This window comes from Sciurus vulgaris (assembly GCF_902686455.1).
Source record: "Sciurus vulgaris genome assembly, chromosome: 5".
Taxonomy (NCBI): Eukaryota; Metazoa; Chordata; class Mammalia; order Rodentia; family Sciuridae; genus Sciurus; species Sciurus vulgaris.
The window spans coordinates 79729425-79745676 of NC_136465.1; the positions used below are offsets into that span (position 1 = coordinate 79729425).

At 33.8% G+C, this 16252-nt stretch overlaps 1 protein-coding gene across 1 annotated transcript in view; it reads right to left on the minus strand.

Annotated features, from left to right (window-relative positions):
- Positions 1 to 16252, minus strand: part of LOC306662244 (taste receptor type 2 member 14-like) — a gene marked incomplete at both ends in the record, with an annotated part of 40604 nt that overhangs the window by 3513 nt on the left and 20839 nt on the right. The gene's annotated exons all lie outside the window — the stretch shown is intronic.

Below are 16252 nucleotides of genomic sequence, written 5' to 3' on the forward strand. Positions count from 1 at the left end.
CTCTTTGTAAAAATTTGAGTGTCTTTCTTAATCCCCCGCTGCCCCTCACCACTTTCTAGGGTTCAATCATGCCGGTTTCAGAAAACAGATGAATAGATGGGGACATGATCTATCTGAAGGTTTAACAACTTTGTTAAAATTTTATTCCATTTAAAATGTACAAAAACATTAGTATAGTCACATAAAACTCAGTTGTTGAACAAGGTTATAAATTTCCTTCTTTTAATAAAACTTGCCATTAATAAATGTCAACATATTCTTGTTTCTGCATTTTATACAAAATTATAAGAAACCAGATCTTAAGCCCTTATAATTGTTATATGGATTTTGTAAGTGATATTTTAATATTTTCAGAAAAGTTTGCTGAGTTATTACAGTAATTACAATAATTTTATGCCATTGTTTAAACGAACACATTTATGATATTAAAATTATAGTACTCTCTAGATAAATTGAAAGATATTTTAAGAATGAGAGATGATGGTATAATGAATTCTTCTATTACATATAATTATATAGCACCAATAAACAAATAATTTAATAGGGGCCTAAAAGTACCTTAGACAAAAACTAACATTTAAAATCATATCTCAGTCTCAAGAAGGTCTTCCTTAATTGAGGAACTGAAAGAAATGACTTTCTAATGGCAATTGAAAATGTGTAACAGCTTCAAAATTGGGTCATGATCAAGGTCTTTTCTTCTTAATTTCCATTATGGAAAGAATCTTTTTCTGAATTTTTCATGTGTTTGTACTAAATCTAATATTCTTCAATACTGTACTTAGTATACATAAACAAAAGTGACTCCAAAAATATATTTTGGCACTCTTCACTTATTGTGTTCATATTTTTATAATAATTTTACTAGATACTAAACATAAAATAATAATCTATATTTTTAATAAGAATTCATGATGAAATAAATCTATCTCAAATGAAACAGATAAAATGTGATTTATATGTGATAGTCTTTGTATCCAATAAAGTTGAAGATCCAAACAGTATAATCTAAACAACTCTAATCTCTAATACATATATGTGGTACACATTACCAAAAAAAAAAAATGCCAGTGATTTCTCTACAAGTGTTGACTTTACATACTGTATAAAGTAAATCATAATTTTTTTCTAGTGGAAGATAACCTAAAGATTGTATGTGAAACAGACATAACTTCATAATTTTAAAAAAACACCTATCATTTTTTTCATAATTATGTTACTTTCCAAAAAAATTTTTAAAGATATGTTATTGTGAATCTTTCACAATATGTGTGAATCTTTCACACATTCGTGTGTCCTTTTATTTAATAATCTTAGGTAAAATTTTTGGCATATGTTTTTAGAAATTATTCAAAAACATTGTATTATTCAATTTTTCAATGCTATGATCAAAATTTTTGACATTAATAACTTAAAGGAAGAAAGTTATATTTTGGTTCATGGTTTCAGAAGTTTCAGTTCATGGTCAACTAGCTCCACGTCAGAAACATCATGTGGAAGGGTCTGGTGAAGAAAAGATGCTCATCTCATGGCAGCTGGGAAACAGAAAGAAAGAGGAAAGACCAGTAATAAAAACTCCTCCAGCACACATCCCAATGACTGATCTCCTCTTACAAAGTTCTACCTTCCAGTAGTCCATTTCAATATTAATGGATTAATCCCCTTATGAGGTCAGAGCTCTCATGAGCTAATCACTTCCCCAAATCCCTGCCTCTGAACATTACATAATTGGGGACCAAACCTTCAATACATGAGATTTGGGAACATTCCAGATCCAAACCATAATATTCTACCCTTTTCCCCAAAGGTTCATTCACATCTTAAAAAGTAAAATAAATTCAGTCCATCTCCAAGTGTTCCCACAGCCTTAACATTTCCAACATTGCACAAAAGTTCATGTCCAAAGTTTCCTTTGAGACTCAAAGGAGACCCTTATCTGTTCCTATGAAAATAAAAAATAAAGTCATACACTTCCAACATATAGTGGGACAGAGTAAACATTCCCAGTCTAAAGAACAGGAGTAGGGGTCTAGAAAGAAGGAATGGGATGAAAACACAGCAGGGAAAACATTAAATTCTATAGTTCCACATCTGGCATCTGGGGAATGTGGTAGCAAATTGTGGCTCCCTAAGAGTGGTCAGTCCTGTTCCTATGGTCTTGTTGGTTTCAACCCACATGGTCTCTGTCCTGAACTACTTTAGCCTACTGCTTATAGCTTTCCTTGGAAGACATTACAAATTTCTGGCATCTCTAACTTCTTGGCATCTCCATTGCAGGTGCAGCTTCACTATCAAAGCTTTACACATGTCCTCCTCACATAGTGCTGCCTGCAGGGACCCAGACCCTGCCATACATGGGACTGCCATATGTTGCCTTTTACCCCAGGTCTTCTGGTAGAATCAGGGTAGAAGCTTCCATATCCCCCTAACTCTTGTGTTCTTTATTTCTGCAAAACCAGCACCACTTGGATGGTGCCAAGTTCTGCTGAGACTGTAGTTTCCATCCCCTATTGACTATGGGTGCAGTGACTCTGATTGTCTTGTTGACTGAAAATGGTGAAATGAATCCTGGAAAACAACATCCTGGATGACCCTGTGGGGCCAGAACTCCTTAAGCCTTTCTTCTCAAAGGATTGTCTTTCAAAGGAGTTTTTCACTTTTACTCCTTAAGCCTGTGGTGGGTAGGGTCTTGGTGATTCCTGAGATGTCCTTAAGACAGCTTCTTTATTGTTTCCATGCAAAGTATTTGACTTCTCTCTAGTAGGGCTCATCTGTGCTACAACCACATCTTCCTTAGCCCCAATTTTGCATATGCTTTTCTGATCAAAGACTTTCAAATATTTCTGCTCTGTCTTTAATTCCAATTCTCAAAGTAAATCTGGTTGAAGGCAACCAGTATCACCACACCATGGCCTGAATATCATAGCCTTAAAATTTCCTCCACCAAATTAATTAGTCCATCACTTTAAAATCAATTTTACCCAAAATCTAAGGGCATGGAAAAAATGTAGATAAGTTCTTAACCAGAAGGTAACACATTACCTCTAGTCCAATTCCCAATAGATCCTCATTCCCACCTGAAACCTCAGATGCACGGTCTTTTGGTCTGCTGATCTGTCAGCATTCAAGTCTTCTGAACTCATATCAGAATTGCCCACTAATCTCCCTTATAGGGTTTCCCTAGCCTGCATCACCAAATATTTCCAAACTTCTCCCACAAACCAGTACAAAAGGGTTTTGAACCACATGGTCAAGTATAGTCACAGAAATGACCCCACTCCTGCCACAAACATTTTGTGTTAGTCGGCTTGTCATCACTATGAATGAAATACCTGACATAAACAACTAAAAGAAAGAAAGATTACTATTGTCTCATGATTTCATGGATTTCAGTGCATAGTCAGCCAATCCAAGGCAGAAACATCAGAGTGGAGGAATTTGGCAGAAGAAAGCTGTCAGCTCAGAGCAACCAGGAGGTGAAAAAGAGGGAGAGGAAGAAGCTGGGGAGAGGATAACCCCTTCCAAATTAGTGACCTAATTTGTTCAACTGGGTCCCGACTCCCACTAGTCCATTTAGCTCTCAGTGAATTAATTAACCTCTCAGGATCTAATCACTTTCCCAAATCCCCACCTCTGAATATTTTTGCTCTGGGAACCAAGATTTAAACACATGAAACTTTGGAAGACATTCCAGATCTAAACAATAATAGATACACATGCTGGAAAAGGGGGTAACAACCATAATGTTGCGGACCCCATCAGTTTGATTTTTGCAAGATTTCACAACACATCCCTGTTGTTGATCTATGGATTTAAAAGTTTCTACTCTTTCAACATGCACCTTGCCTGCCACAGAACCAAGAGAAAGGCCTATTTCAGTTTCTTGTTTCTACAACTAACTACAAATGAAAGTTTGAAGGACAGATGATGCTAGTATTCTGAATGAGAGAGAGAATGGATTTATTCTTCAATCTTTTGGAATTTCAAACTGATATGTGTACAGATGGTCACATGACAAATGCCAAGAGGAAGGACACCACAGTTTGCAAAGCCTTTATGTGGACCTTTGTGCTGGGATCTTGGTATCATATGCCTTGGAACTACATCTTCCTGAGATGTTTATAGTGTTTAGATTAATAGCAAAAACAAGATCAGTTAAGTAATAAGTGCACACTGGTGAACTTGAAAGGTTTGTAATGTTCCTTATTTTATTTTCAAAGTCCTGTTTCCTTTGTGGTCATTCACCCACTTGGTCTCTTCAATGTTTACAACAGTAGGATTTTTTTAAAGTCAACATTCTCAAAATAACCTCTGAAAAGACACTCCTATATCTCCTTTTTTTAGGTTAAGAAAAAGTATTTTGTAGAAACTGGCCATATGTAGCAAATAAAATTTGAAATATGCTGAGGCTAGTAGCAAGCCAGTTGCCATATGACTACAAAGGCAATAACTACAATAACTCTTACTTATCCATCACATATACCTAGGTTGAGCACAGGTTTTGTTTTTCCATGACATGGATTTATTTTATTGTATTTATTTTTAATGTTTTTATTAATGAATTATATATGACAGTATATATAAGTTTGACATAATCAAACATGCATGGAATATAATTTGCTCCTTTTCAGTCCCTAGTGCTTCCTTTTTCCCTCCTTTCCACCCTCCCCATATTCCTTTTCTTCTACTACACTGGTCTTCCTTCTATTTATTTACTGTTTTTTTATTGGCCTTTGTAGATAGACATAAAGGTGGAATTAACTGTAGTATATTGTTGTATATACCTAGCATAATTGAGTCAATTTAATTCCACAGTTTCTCCCTTTACCTATCCCTTCTCTTTCCCCCTAAATCCCTTTCCTCTACTCCTCTGATCGCCTTAATATTTTCATGGAATTCCTACCCCTTTTCTTCACATACTTCAATCTAGCCTCTACACATTATAGAAAATATTTGACCCTTGATTTTCTGAGTCTGCTTATTTCACTTAACATTCTCCACTTAACATATTCTCCAGTTTCATACATTTGTGAGTAAACGCTATAATTTCAGTGTTCTTTATGGTTGGGTATTTCAATACAGCAAGAGCAGAGAGAACCAGCTCAACTGAGGGAAATTTTGTCTCTTCATCCAATAACTGAATTTCATAGTACTATGAAGACACAGACAAAAATTCTAACAACTTTTTCCTTTAATTGGATGGAAATGATGCTCAGTAGAAAATTTACCAAGCATGTTGGCTGAAAGTCACATCTAATACATTGATTGTGATTTATAATGTTCTTTACTGAGTTGTACGAACATCTGGTTTCTGTATGTGCACTAAAATTTATTTCTTTTACATTCTGTGACCAATGTCAAGCAGAAAGCAGGACAGGATGCTAAAGGATGAGTCAATGATGTTTTTATGGAAAATATTGTTAGACCCAAAACAGTTCAAAATAACTACTATCCATTTAATTTATGTCCTTGGCACAGACTGGAATCTTCCATAGCAGGTGTTGAGGAAAAGTGGAGTTCTCATTTGTTAGCATGCAAATGAAGACTTATTCTCTTTCATGATTTTTCAACTTTTTCCCTTGTCTATTTCTACATAATTTGGATTCATCCAATTTGAATGTCAGCTAGTAAAATTTCAAATTTTAATTTTAAAACCTAATACATAGAATTATGCCAGAAATGCCTAAATTGATTAATGAACCTTAGTCATGTCGACATGATCTGAATGGTTCATTATCACTAAGATTTATTTTGAGACATTGGATTTAGTTAGGGAAATTCAAAACTTTCCTAGCTTTTTCCAAGAGCCCCAGTGAAAGCTAACCTGCCCTCCAACTGAGTGCTGAGAACTAATACTGACACATAACATGTGTTCACAAGCCATAAACACAGCCACTCACATTCACCAACACTGCCAACACATTTCATTTGGTTTCTAAACAAGTTCTAAGAAAATAAAACACATGGATCATTATCCTCTAATTTCCAATATGAGTCTCAGAGATTTAAATCCTCTTCCCTCACTCTCAGGCTTCTTAGCCCATAATCTTTATCAAGCATGCCTCTCATACTTAGGCCTTTTACAAGTGCTTCCCTCCTGACACTATTTAATATTTCACTGTTCCTTAATGAAAATATTCAGGTATATTATAGACATTCCTGATACACACTTTCATTTTCATTGGAATTATATTGCAAACAAATATTGGGACACAATAGCTACCTGAGGAAACTGACTCTATCCCCCCAAGAACATGTTACATATTTACTTTTATTCAGGCTTTTTTTTTTTTTTTTTTTTAAGTTTTCTTTTAGTTCAAGTTAACAAATGTCTTAATGAAATGTGATGGATGGGACTTATTTTTAGGCACCATTCTTTTTTCTTTCTTTTTTTTGTGTTATAGGGAAAGAGTACAGTTTCTAAAGTAATGTTCTAATTATGTAATACGATGAATAGTTATACCTTAATATCATGTTTAGTCATTTTCCTAAACTTACTTATTATGCTGAATAATTTGCTGCTTATTTCTTTGTGGAGTATGTTGGATTATCCATAGGAAAATACAATGTATTTGGCAAATAAATTTGTTGTGTCATTTGCATTCAAATTTTCATGAGTTTTTTTTTTTTTTCCCCGCATTTCACTAATAACTACAACGTAAAACAACTCTTAATTCTGGAATCAGTAAAAGATTCTACATTTCACCATTAAGCATAATGTTTCTGCAAATGTGTAGTATGAATCACTTATTGGGTTATGACTTCCTTCCACTTCTGAGGACTCAGTTGAAATTTTGCTTTTATAATATTTCAAAATCTGTTAGTGGTCAGGTGCAAACGCGAGACAGAACACATTCAAATTTGAGCGGGAAAGTTTAATATAAAGAATTATTTACTATAAGAGGATGGGAAATAACATGGGATTGACAAGAAAGAAGTAAAGATGACTCCACAGAATATAAAAACTGCTGTCAGAGGAACAAGCATCCCTAGAGCTAACACAAGGAGCCTACAGTACCCCTGTGCATACACACACACACACACACACACACACACACACACCCACAAACACACACACCACACACACACCATCCCAAGGTTAAGAGCAAGACTCCATTCTGGACAAAGCAGCCTTGGCTCACCTAACAAAGCCACCAGAAATAATTGTGATTGGAAATGCACTATCTAGACCTTTCCAGCATTCCACCCTGTGGGTGCTGGGAAAACTACTCAGAGACAGACATCTTGCCAATGGTACTTTGCATAACATTGTTTGAGGAGCTGCTGGGAAAAGCTGGTGGTGGTTGGGTGCTGTGATCTACCATGCACCCAGGGACAGGTGTGGTGAAGCTGGCCATGCTTTGAACCCAAGAAATAAATATACATACTTTTTCTGAATATTATAATTTGGCAAAAAAGTATGCTCTTAATTTTTATTTTTCTATGGGTTACATTTGGGTTTCTAATAATGAATATGCTTATTGTTCATTTATTGTTTTTCAAAAGAAACCTTTGGTTTATAATACATGTATATTTTATCTTAGTTTTCTGTGTCATTAATTTCTTCTTTAGCTATTACAGTCAGTCCTCTGTATCACATCTTTGTATTCAACCAACTAGAGATTGTTAATAATCATAAAAAATACAGTTTACCACTATTGATTATGTACAGACTTTTTCTCTTGTCCCTATTTCCTAAACGAGGCAGTATAACAACTATTATTTATAACACCTACATTGTTTTAGGGTTTATGAGCAATTTAGAGATAATGGGCTAGTGAGGGCAGATGTGCACAGCTTAAATGCAAATACTGTTCCATCTTTTGTGAGACGAATGAGCATCCACTTATCTTAGTGGCCATGGGACATCCTAGAACCAAGCCCCTGCAGATGCCAAAGGGTGCCTGGATAAGTATATTGTGAAGTATTTAAAAATGCAAGCTGTGGAATCATATCATTTGTGCTAACACTCCTTTTTTTCATTTACTAGTTGTGCAACTTTGGGAAAAGTCTTTAACCTGTTTATCCTTAAATTTTCTTATACACCAAAGAGTACTCACTCTTTTCAACATTCAACGTGATAATACATATGGAGCACTGAGTAGAGTTGTCTGTTCAAAATAAAGCTCAATCTAGTAAGTAGACATTAGTCTACTTCCTCCTTATTTCTTTCATTTCTTTCTACCTTTTATATCATTCGTTCCTATCTTCTTGTGTTAAATATTCAACCCGTTCATCTTCTTAACATTGTTTCTGTGAAATGAATTCATATTTATGAATTTTCCAGATTAGCCTGAAATTTTCAAACTTCAGTTTAGGTGTTGTCCGTATCTTTCACATGTAAATTTGCGAGTGATACTAATGAGTTGTTTTTTGAGTTCATAGAATTAGAGTGCAATGTTCTTTCCAATTTATATAAGAATATTGTTTATTAGAATATTATTAAAAGTATTGTTTTGTAATAATATTGTTTAAGTATTATTGAAAGTGGAAATAAGAAAATATACTCTGTGCAAGCATCACTTTGAAATATTTTGAGTTTTTTGGTTCATTTAAGGTCTATGTTGGTGAAAGTTAAAGGTTTCTTTGGCATGTTGTGTATTCTCTGTTGGTAAGGGATTCTACATTTATCTCTTAGGTGAGTTGTATTATTTGCATTCTCTTTATAATTACTAATTCTGCTTGACCTATCAGCTTATGAAATATTTGAAAGTTTTACTGTACATGAATTCAGTATTTCCTCTATTTTTAAAAATTTGATACACTTATCTTGGTAGTATATTTTAAAGCACCCATGACCCTAATTATTATCTTATTAATTATTCTTCCTTTTATTAGTATAAAGAGCTCTCCTTAAATATTGATACATTCCACAAAATAAGTATTTCATTTGATACAAGTATTGTTCCAACAGCTTTTATTTGTTTGGTATGTTAGTACACAAATCAGCCTCATATTATGAAGCTAAATAAATTGTAAAAACATAGTGATTTAATTAACTGAAAGTTTATCTTTCATCAACAAGGGTGTTCAGAAATTAGATTTTGGACATGAACATCCACAACATAACATTGGGTCTCAGTCAATAACCAAAAATGGAAAAAATGAATATTAGAAAGCATCCAACAAAACTTTGACCATTTTTTTTCCTACATTTCTGGTCAAATAATTTCAACCATTTTTTATTTATATATTTTAAGTGTAAGTCTTGCATACAAGATGTAGTAATGAAATAGAATCTTATAAAATTTATACATGTAGAAAAATAGGCAATTATATTATATACAATATATGTTCTGTAATAATCAGCACAAAGATATGATAATAAATATGTGTCAATATAAATTGTAGTGTCTCTGCTTTTTAATGACCAACGTAATTTATTTAGGGATTTTGGATAATGTAGGACTCATTTCTAATTTAATCCTTGTTGTCTGTCTTGCTTTTTTTTTTTTCTTCTCTAACTCTCCTTGTCTGCTTTATCTTAGATTAATGGCTTGTTATTATTCTTTTTTTATAGTTATCTATTTAGCAATTTACTTACAATTTTTTTTGCTAATCTTTTATTCATTCTTATGTATATAAATCAGGATGGGTCCAAAGGTATTGCAAAAGACAACATTCCTAATTTCCAACTTTGTCCCACCCTTGCCTTACTCCATGCCCTACTCCATGCTCTGGTTGGAATCACAGAACCCAAAGAAACATGGGAAGAACCAACCAATTTGACAGAAGGGGATAGAGAATGAGGAGGGACTGACTTTCCTCCCTCACTCCCCTCAACATTCCTCCAATGGCCTAGGCTTTCTTCAACTCTAGGAAAAAAATATTCTGATCCTTTAAAAAATTTCTTGGCTAAGTTTTCATTTTTAACTTTTAGGGCCCAAAATACTTTCACATTAGGGAAATTGTAGAACCATTTACTTCTTTATGGAGGACATCATGTATCATCCATTTTTTCTTTGCTCTGTCCCCAGAATGCATAACTTAGGCCCTGGCAAATAGGTGATAATTGATTCATACTTATTGACTTGAATTTTTGAATCATACTTTAAAAAATATGTTCACATTTTTAGATTAAAAACATATAAGCCAGGAGGATTAGTCAGGAGCCAAGATAATTTTTAATAAGTAATGCTGCTAGCTTTCAGCTTTAGTCAGCGGACACTATAGTGTCCCTTTGAAGAGAACACTAGGTCTCCTGCTTTAGACACTTGCTGATGCTGATCTTCCCTTTTATCCCTTGCCACCTGACAAAATGCAACAGAGGGTGAGTCTTTTATTGAATGACCCTCAGATGGTTAATTTTGTTTCCTGATGGCAGATACTGAAACTACAAAAAAGCTACTCTTGTTGTTCAAAGAGCCTTTTCAATGTTTAATTTGACATGGAGAGGCACATGGTCTACGATCCATGCAGACCAGCAGTTATCTCTCATCATCAACATCTTTGGTGCGTTTCAACCCATCTTGGCTGAAAGCAGTTCTATTGTAGGGACTTTTCTGGCCGAGCTTCTACGTGTGCATCAATGACAAGATTCCTGATAAACTGGAACAGAAAATGAGGAAATTGGCTTTTAAATGATAACTGACCATTAGCTTCTCTAAGTAATTTCTACCTGCCAGACTTATTAAAGAATCATGTAAGGCAGAGTAGGTATATGTCTGCCAGCTCCTGGTCAAATGAGAATCACAGACTTTTTTTTTTTTTAACAAGAATTAAAATAAATTTATTTACTGTTGACAGTGCACAAAATTCAGCTGAAGTGAGGACAACATGAATACCACAACACATGATGGTTGCTGCCTGCAAAATAGTAGTTCTAACAAACCACCAATTTTGAGATGTATTTTGATTTTTAAGATATTTAAAAAGTTATGTAAGTTATCATTAATAAATATGGGATTGCTCTTGCTTGTAGTTTTTCTTCGAGTATCACAGACTCTTGTAGAGCCAAAGGCACTTCAGAAATAAGTCATCTCTGCTGGTTTTGCCATGTTAAGGTAAGGGAACTGGAGCTCACTGATGAGGTGACTCAGCCAAGGTATGCAGCTATTAGAGACAAGGTGAGGATTCAGCTCATTTATGGTGCTTTGATTGCTGATATCTTTGCTGACTCATGTTGGGGAAATCTAGAAGAAAAAAGAGCTGCCCAAGTTTTTCCAAGAGCTTTTTCTAAGAACACCATTGTGTGAGTGATTATTCCCTTGGATAAACCACCATTCTAAATGGGTGGGGTACATGCTGTGAATTTGTACTTGGGTTTGGGCTCAGTTTATAACCATTGCAGTAATTTAATCAGCATCCATTATGTGTTAGTGTGCATATGTTATTTTTTTGGTATCCATATTCCAAGACATTTCTTTTTTTATTTGTTCTAATAATTTAAATAATTTCTCTTCTTTCTGATTGTACATGTTGCAGGATCACATGGGTCATGCAGTCACACATGCACATAAGGGAATAATGTCTGTATGACTCTACTATCCTTCCTACCTCATACGCCTTCCCCTCCCTCCACTCCTCTCTATGTAATCTAAAGTAATTCTCTTCTTCCCTATCCTCCTATATTTTTTTATTATTATTAGCTTTATTAAAGAAAAAGATGAGCAGAAAATTGAATATGATTGAGTATGTAATTCATTTCATATAGAATCTTAATAATTTATTAATTTGATTTAACTGAAAAAATTCAACAGTTGTTTTCTCTGTGTATTTAACATTGTATTTGTACAATATTACTCATTGCTTTTCCCTCTCTTTTTTTTCTTTTTTAATCTTTGTATCAATGTGCTCAGCATGCCACAACAAAACACCAAATACTGGTTGACTTAAACAACAGAAATGTATTTCTTCATAGTCTGGAGGTTGGATTTCCAATATTTAGAAGTCAACAGGATTGGTTCTGGTGAGGCCTCCCTTGCTGGATGGTCGGCAGGACACCTTCTCACAGGACTTGTTCGAGCCTGTTCTCTGTAAACTACATTGCCTTCTCTGTGCACTCAGATGCCAGGTGTCTCTCCTTTTCCCATAAAGTCACCAGTCTTAGTGAATTTGGGTCACCCTTATTACCTCCTTTAACCCTAATGTCCATAAATGCCCATTCTCCAAAAACAGGTCTTCAACTGTAGATTTGGGACCTAACGAACCAGGCCACAACAGTTCTGATGTATGTCCATGAATAGAGCATTTTCACTGAGGAGGTGTTATTTAATATGAAATTGTGTTAATTAAATATCTAAGGACATACATTAGGCCAAGAATTTATAATTATAATTACATTCCTACCCACTTTGAAAATATGAATCACTTGTGATTTTTTTGGAAAAGATTTATCATGTGATTCACATTAGTTATTTTCTGCTTAATGTATTACCTGTCATTACTTTGTAAATATTTTGAATTTCACTTTTCCTCTAACATTCTGAATTTTGCTTTGCAAATTTATTAATGATACCTAGAAATGTGACTATTTATATGAGATTTCATTACATACAGAATTAACATACTAGAAGACAAGCCATTTTTTTATGAACCTCTACTAATTTGTGTCTTTTTTTTTTTTTGGTCAGAGGAAAGGGAAATAAATGATGATCTTAAAAATTTAATAAAATAATACATATTTGATGCTTTTAGCACAGGTTTTATCAGAAAAGGTAAGAAGAGAAACCTTCTCTCTAAAGATGATTTTTAAAAGGCATTTATCTCAAAGTCAAAGTCAGTTTGTCACTTATGAATGAAACAATAGGAAACTCTCCATTTATAGAAATGTCAGTTATCACCACAACTATTTAATGTTCTGAATGTTTGAGTCATTTCATGATGTAACCAGCACCAAAGAAAAACAAGAATCATAAAAAATTAGGGCGAAGAAGTGAAATAATCATTATAAGTAATTACATGCAGATGATATTATAAGTCTATCTGCAAACACAAAGAGAATGATATTAAAACACAAAGCACATCTGATAGTTCAAAAGGCAGCTGTGTTCTAATTAGCAAAAATATAAAAACTAGTACTCTACCTTCAGTGTACATGCTAACAGGGAACAAATATAATAGAAAAATCAAGACCATTTAATATAAGCACAAAATTTCACATTATTTTACAGGGTTTTTTCCACCAAATTCCAGATGTGACTGTGAACACCTCTTGCTACTGATACTTCATCTAAATTTGGGGTGAGCTCCCTCTGCTGGGGTTATTTAACTCTGCTGGCATCTTCACACACTGCTGGACAAGTCTTTTAACATCATGGAACATTGGTAATCTCACATGAAAAATAATATTACACCTTAGTCCTAATAGATATGAGATATGCAGGTTACCAACTACATAAATATTATAATATCCTCTTTTTAATGGCTATTACAGAGGCCACTTTTTATTTCATAGAATCTGTTTCTATTAAAATGTTTCCAAAAGATACATAGAAAGGATGTTCACAATATAACTTTTTCCACAAATAAATAAATGAATTAACTATATTAGAAAGATTTAAAAATCAATTCCAGACACAAAACCAGGATTATGAAAAGATTTCTTTATGAGAATAAACCTGAGTAAAGAATTCTTCATTCCTAACTGTACCCAGGATTATGTCATACTGAAAACACCAGTATATGAGTACCTTTCCCTCTTTTTTCTCCCCTCCTGAACCTAGTTTATCCTAAAATTTTTTAAATATTTTATAAATTCTGTCAATTTCCTTGTTTATCTTTCTTTTCTGGCATACAATCGATATAATAACATGGAAAGATAATGAAAAAAATTATGGTAATTATAATTGTGTTGATGACTTTAAATAACTCTAAATTTCTGTTCCTATGACAACATGATTGTTTTCCACCCCAATAAAAAATGGGTACGTGATGACATGACATATAACAAAACCATCGACTTTCCAGTATGATGTTCAATTAAATGACTACCACAAGCCATGATCTAGAATCATGTGCATTATAATTTAAATAGACTGTGCTACATACCTGAAACCTACATTGGAGAATACAAGGCATTTCCAAATGTGAATTGTACATTCCTAATAATGATAAACATATCCCAAGAATTCTCAAATTTGAAGTTAATGATGTAGATAGAAAATAAGAAAAGTGCAGTCTTATATGTTTCACGCATTTTTTTAAAAATTTGTCAGTTGGGTCTTACATATAAAGGGATAGATTTAGTGCATTTAATTTTTAAAAGCCCATAATTTACATTTAATTTTTTTCTGATATTTTAGGCACATCTCTTACATTAGAAATGTATTCTATGTGTACAAAATTATAAAGTTCTTTTTCAGTAATCTTATCTTGCATGTATACATACATCTTACTGTTTTCTCATTTTATAGTCAGAAAAATGTTAATAGTACACAATATTCATATTATTATTATTATTATAAATATTCATATATTTAAGTAGTCTGCATTTGATAGATTTTTGTGTACATGTCTATTTATGTGTGTGTATATATGTACATATATATAATCTTTGCATAGCAAAGATTAAAATGTGTTTGAATAGTACTTATTCCAAACATATTTTCACAAAATTCACAAGGTTACATATGACCGAAGATATTTGAAAGTATACATTCATAAACACAGGAATTTCCTATGCTCTGTTTTCCTCTAGAATGTACAAGACAATCCCTGACATGGTCTATGAACCCAGTGGTTCCACATCTCTGAACCTGTACCTCAACCACCTCAGCACTGAAAGAGAGGCCTTTTTCAGTTTACTGTTTCCCAGAATCAGGACATATGAATGGCCTGAAGGAAAAGCAGTTCCAGCAGTTTGGCAAAACAAAAGGATCAGACTTTTATCCAGAAACCCAGAGCTCCAAATTTGTACAAGATATGACAGGAAAAACGTGGTATAAAGTAGCAGGAAGGCGATGGCAATTTGCAAGGCTTTCACATGGGCCGTGGTGCTGGCATCCCTGGGCCCTCTGGCATTGTGCTGCATCCTCTTCAGGTGTTTCCACAGGGAGAAGATTAGCAGGAGAAATGTTGTCACAGACACAGTAAATGGTATGAATATGAACATAGAGTTGGTGAATAAAAGAGGTTTGGAAAATACTGCAAGATTCCTTAAACTAGAATGACAAGTCATATTTCCTTTATATCTGTCAATCCAGACATCAATAAGTGTGTTCATCAGTACAATATTTAAGAACAAGAGCAACAAAGACATCAGTAGTGTCACTGAAACCACCTTTTTAATTCTCCACTTCAGATAGAGAAAAATCGAGTTAGAAAAATTGGCTATCTTAAGAAAATAAAAAATGCAAAGGCTTGTAGCAAGCCAGATGCTAAAATGCCTAATTATTATCCAGGTAATATAAATCATTTTTACCATTTTTCCAGTCCATGATTGAGCTGGGTGAAGCACAGAAAACCACCAATTTAACAATACTAACCAGAGAACACCAATTCTGAAGAGTGCCAAAGCAGTGAGGATTTGATCAACTAAAGAGAGTTTTCTTTTTTTGACCCAGTCCATGCAGTTCACCAGTGCTATGAATCCATTTCCTAAATTCCCAGTTATAAATTCCACACTTAAGATGGCTGTAAATGTGTTCTGTATGACTTCACTCATTGTCTGAAATTCCCCAATATCTAATATCACTGAAGAATTCTTATTGAATCATCTAAAATTTTATATATATTTGATTCTCAAAAACTCAGTAATTCTCCCAGTTAAGAACTCACCCATACAATGTCAAATCAGGAAATGACTGATTTCATGATTTTCTTCATGAAAATCTTGCATTTTCCTCCAACTGAGCTTTATCCAGATACTGTGCCTCACAGTGGCCCAGAGCCTTTTCTATTTCATGATGAAGGAAACTCTGAACTCTTGTACACTAACATGCAAAGATATTTATTTGCATTATTTTGATTTTTTTCCTTATCTACATATTTTAATTTGGCTACTTGAGTTCTGAGCAAGTTCTCTGTACACAGAAGGCAACAAGCATCTGAATTCCTATAAGGTTCTTACTAAACTCTGAAGTTCTTTAAATGCTAAAATTATGTCTGTACGGTGAGCTATGCACACATTGTCCAAAACATTTCCTACAAATTCTTTTACTTGCTAATCTTACATTATTTCTCAAAAACTCAGTGTGGACAATAATATTTATCATTTTACTTTTTACCAATGCAGGCACACACTCACAGACACACACACTCTTGCATAAACACACATTTATTTAGATCTAAATCTCCTTTATTTCACTTCATT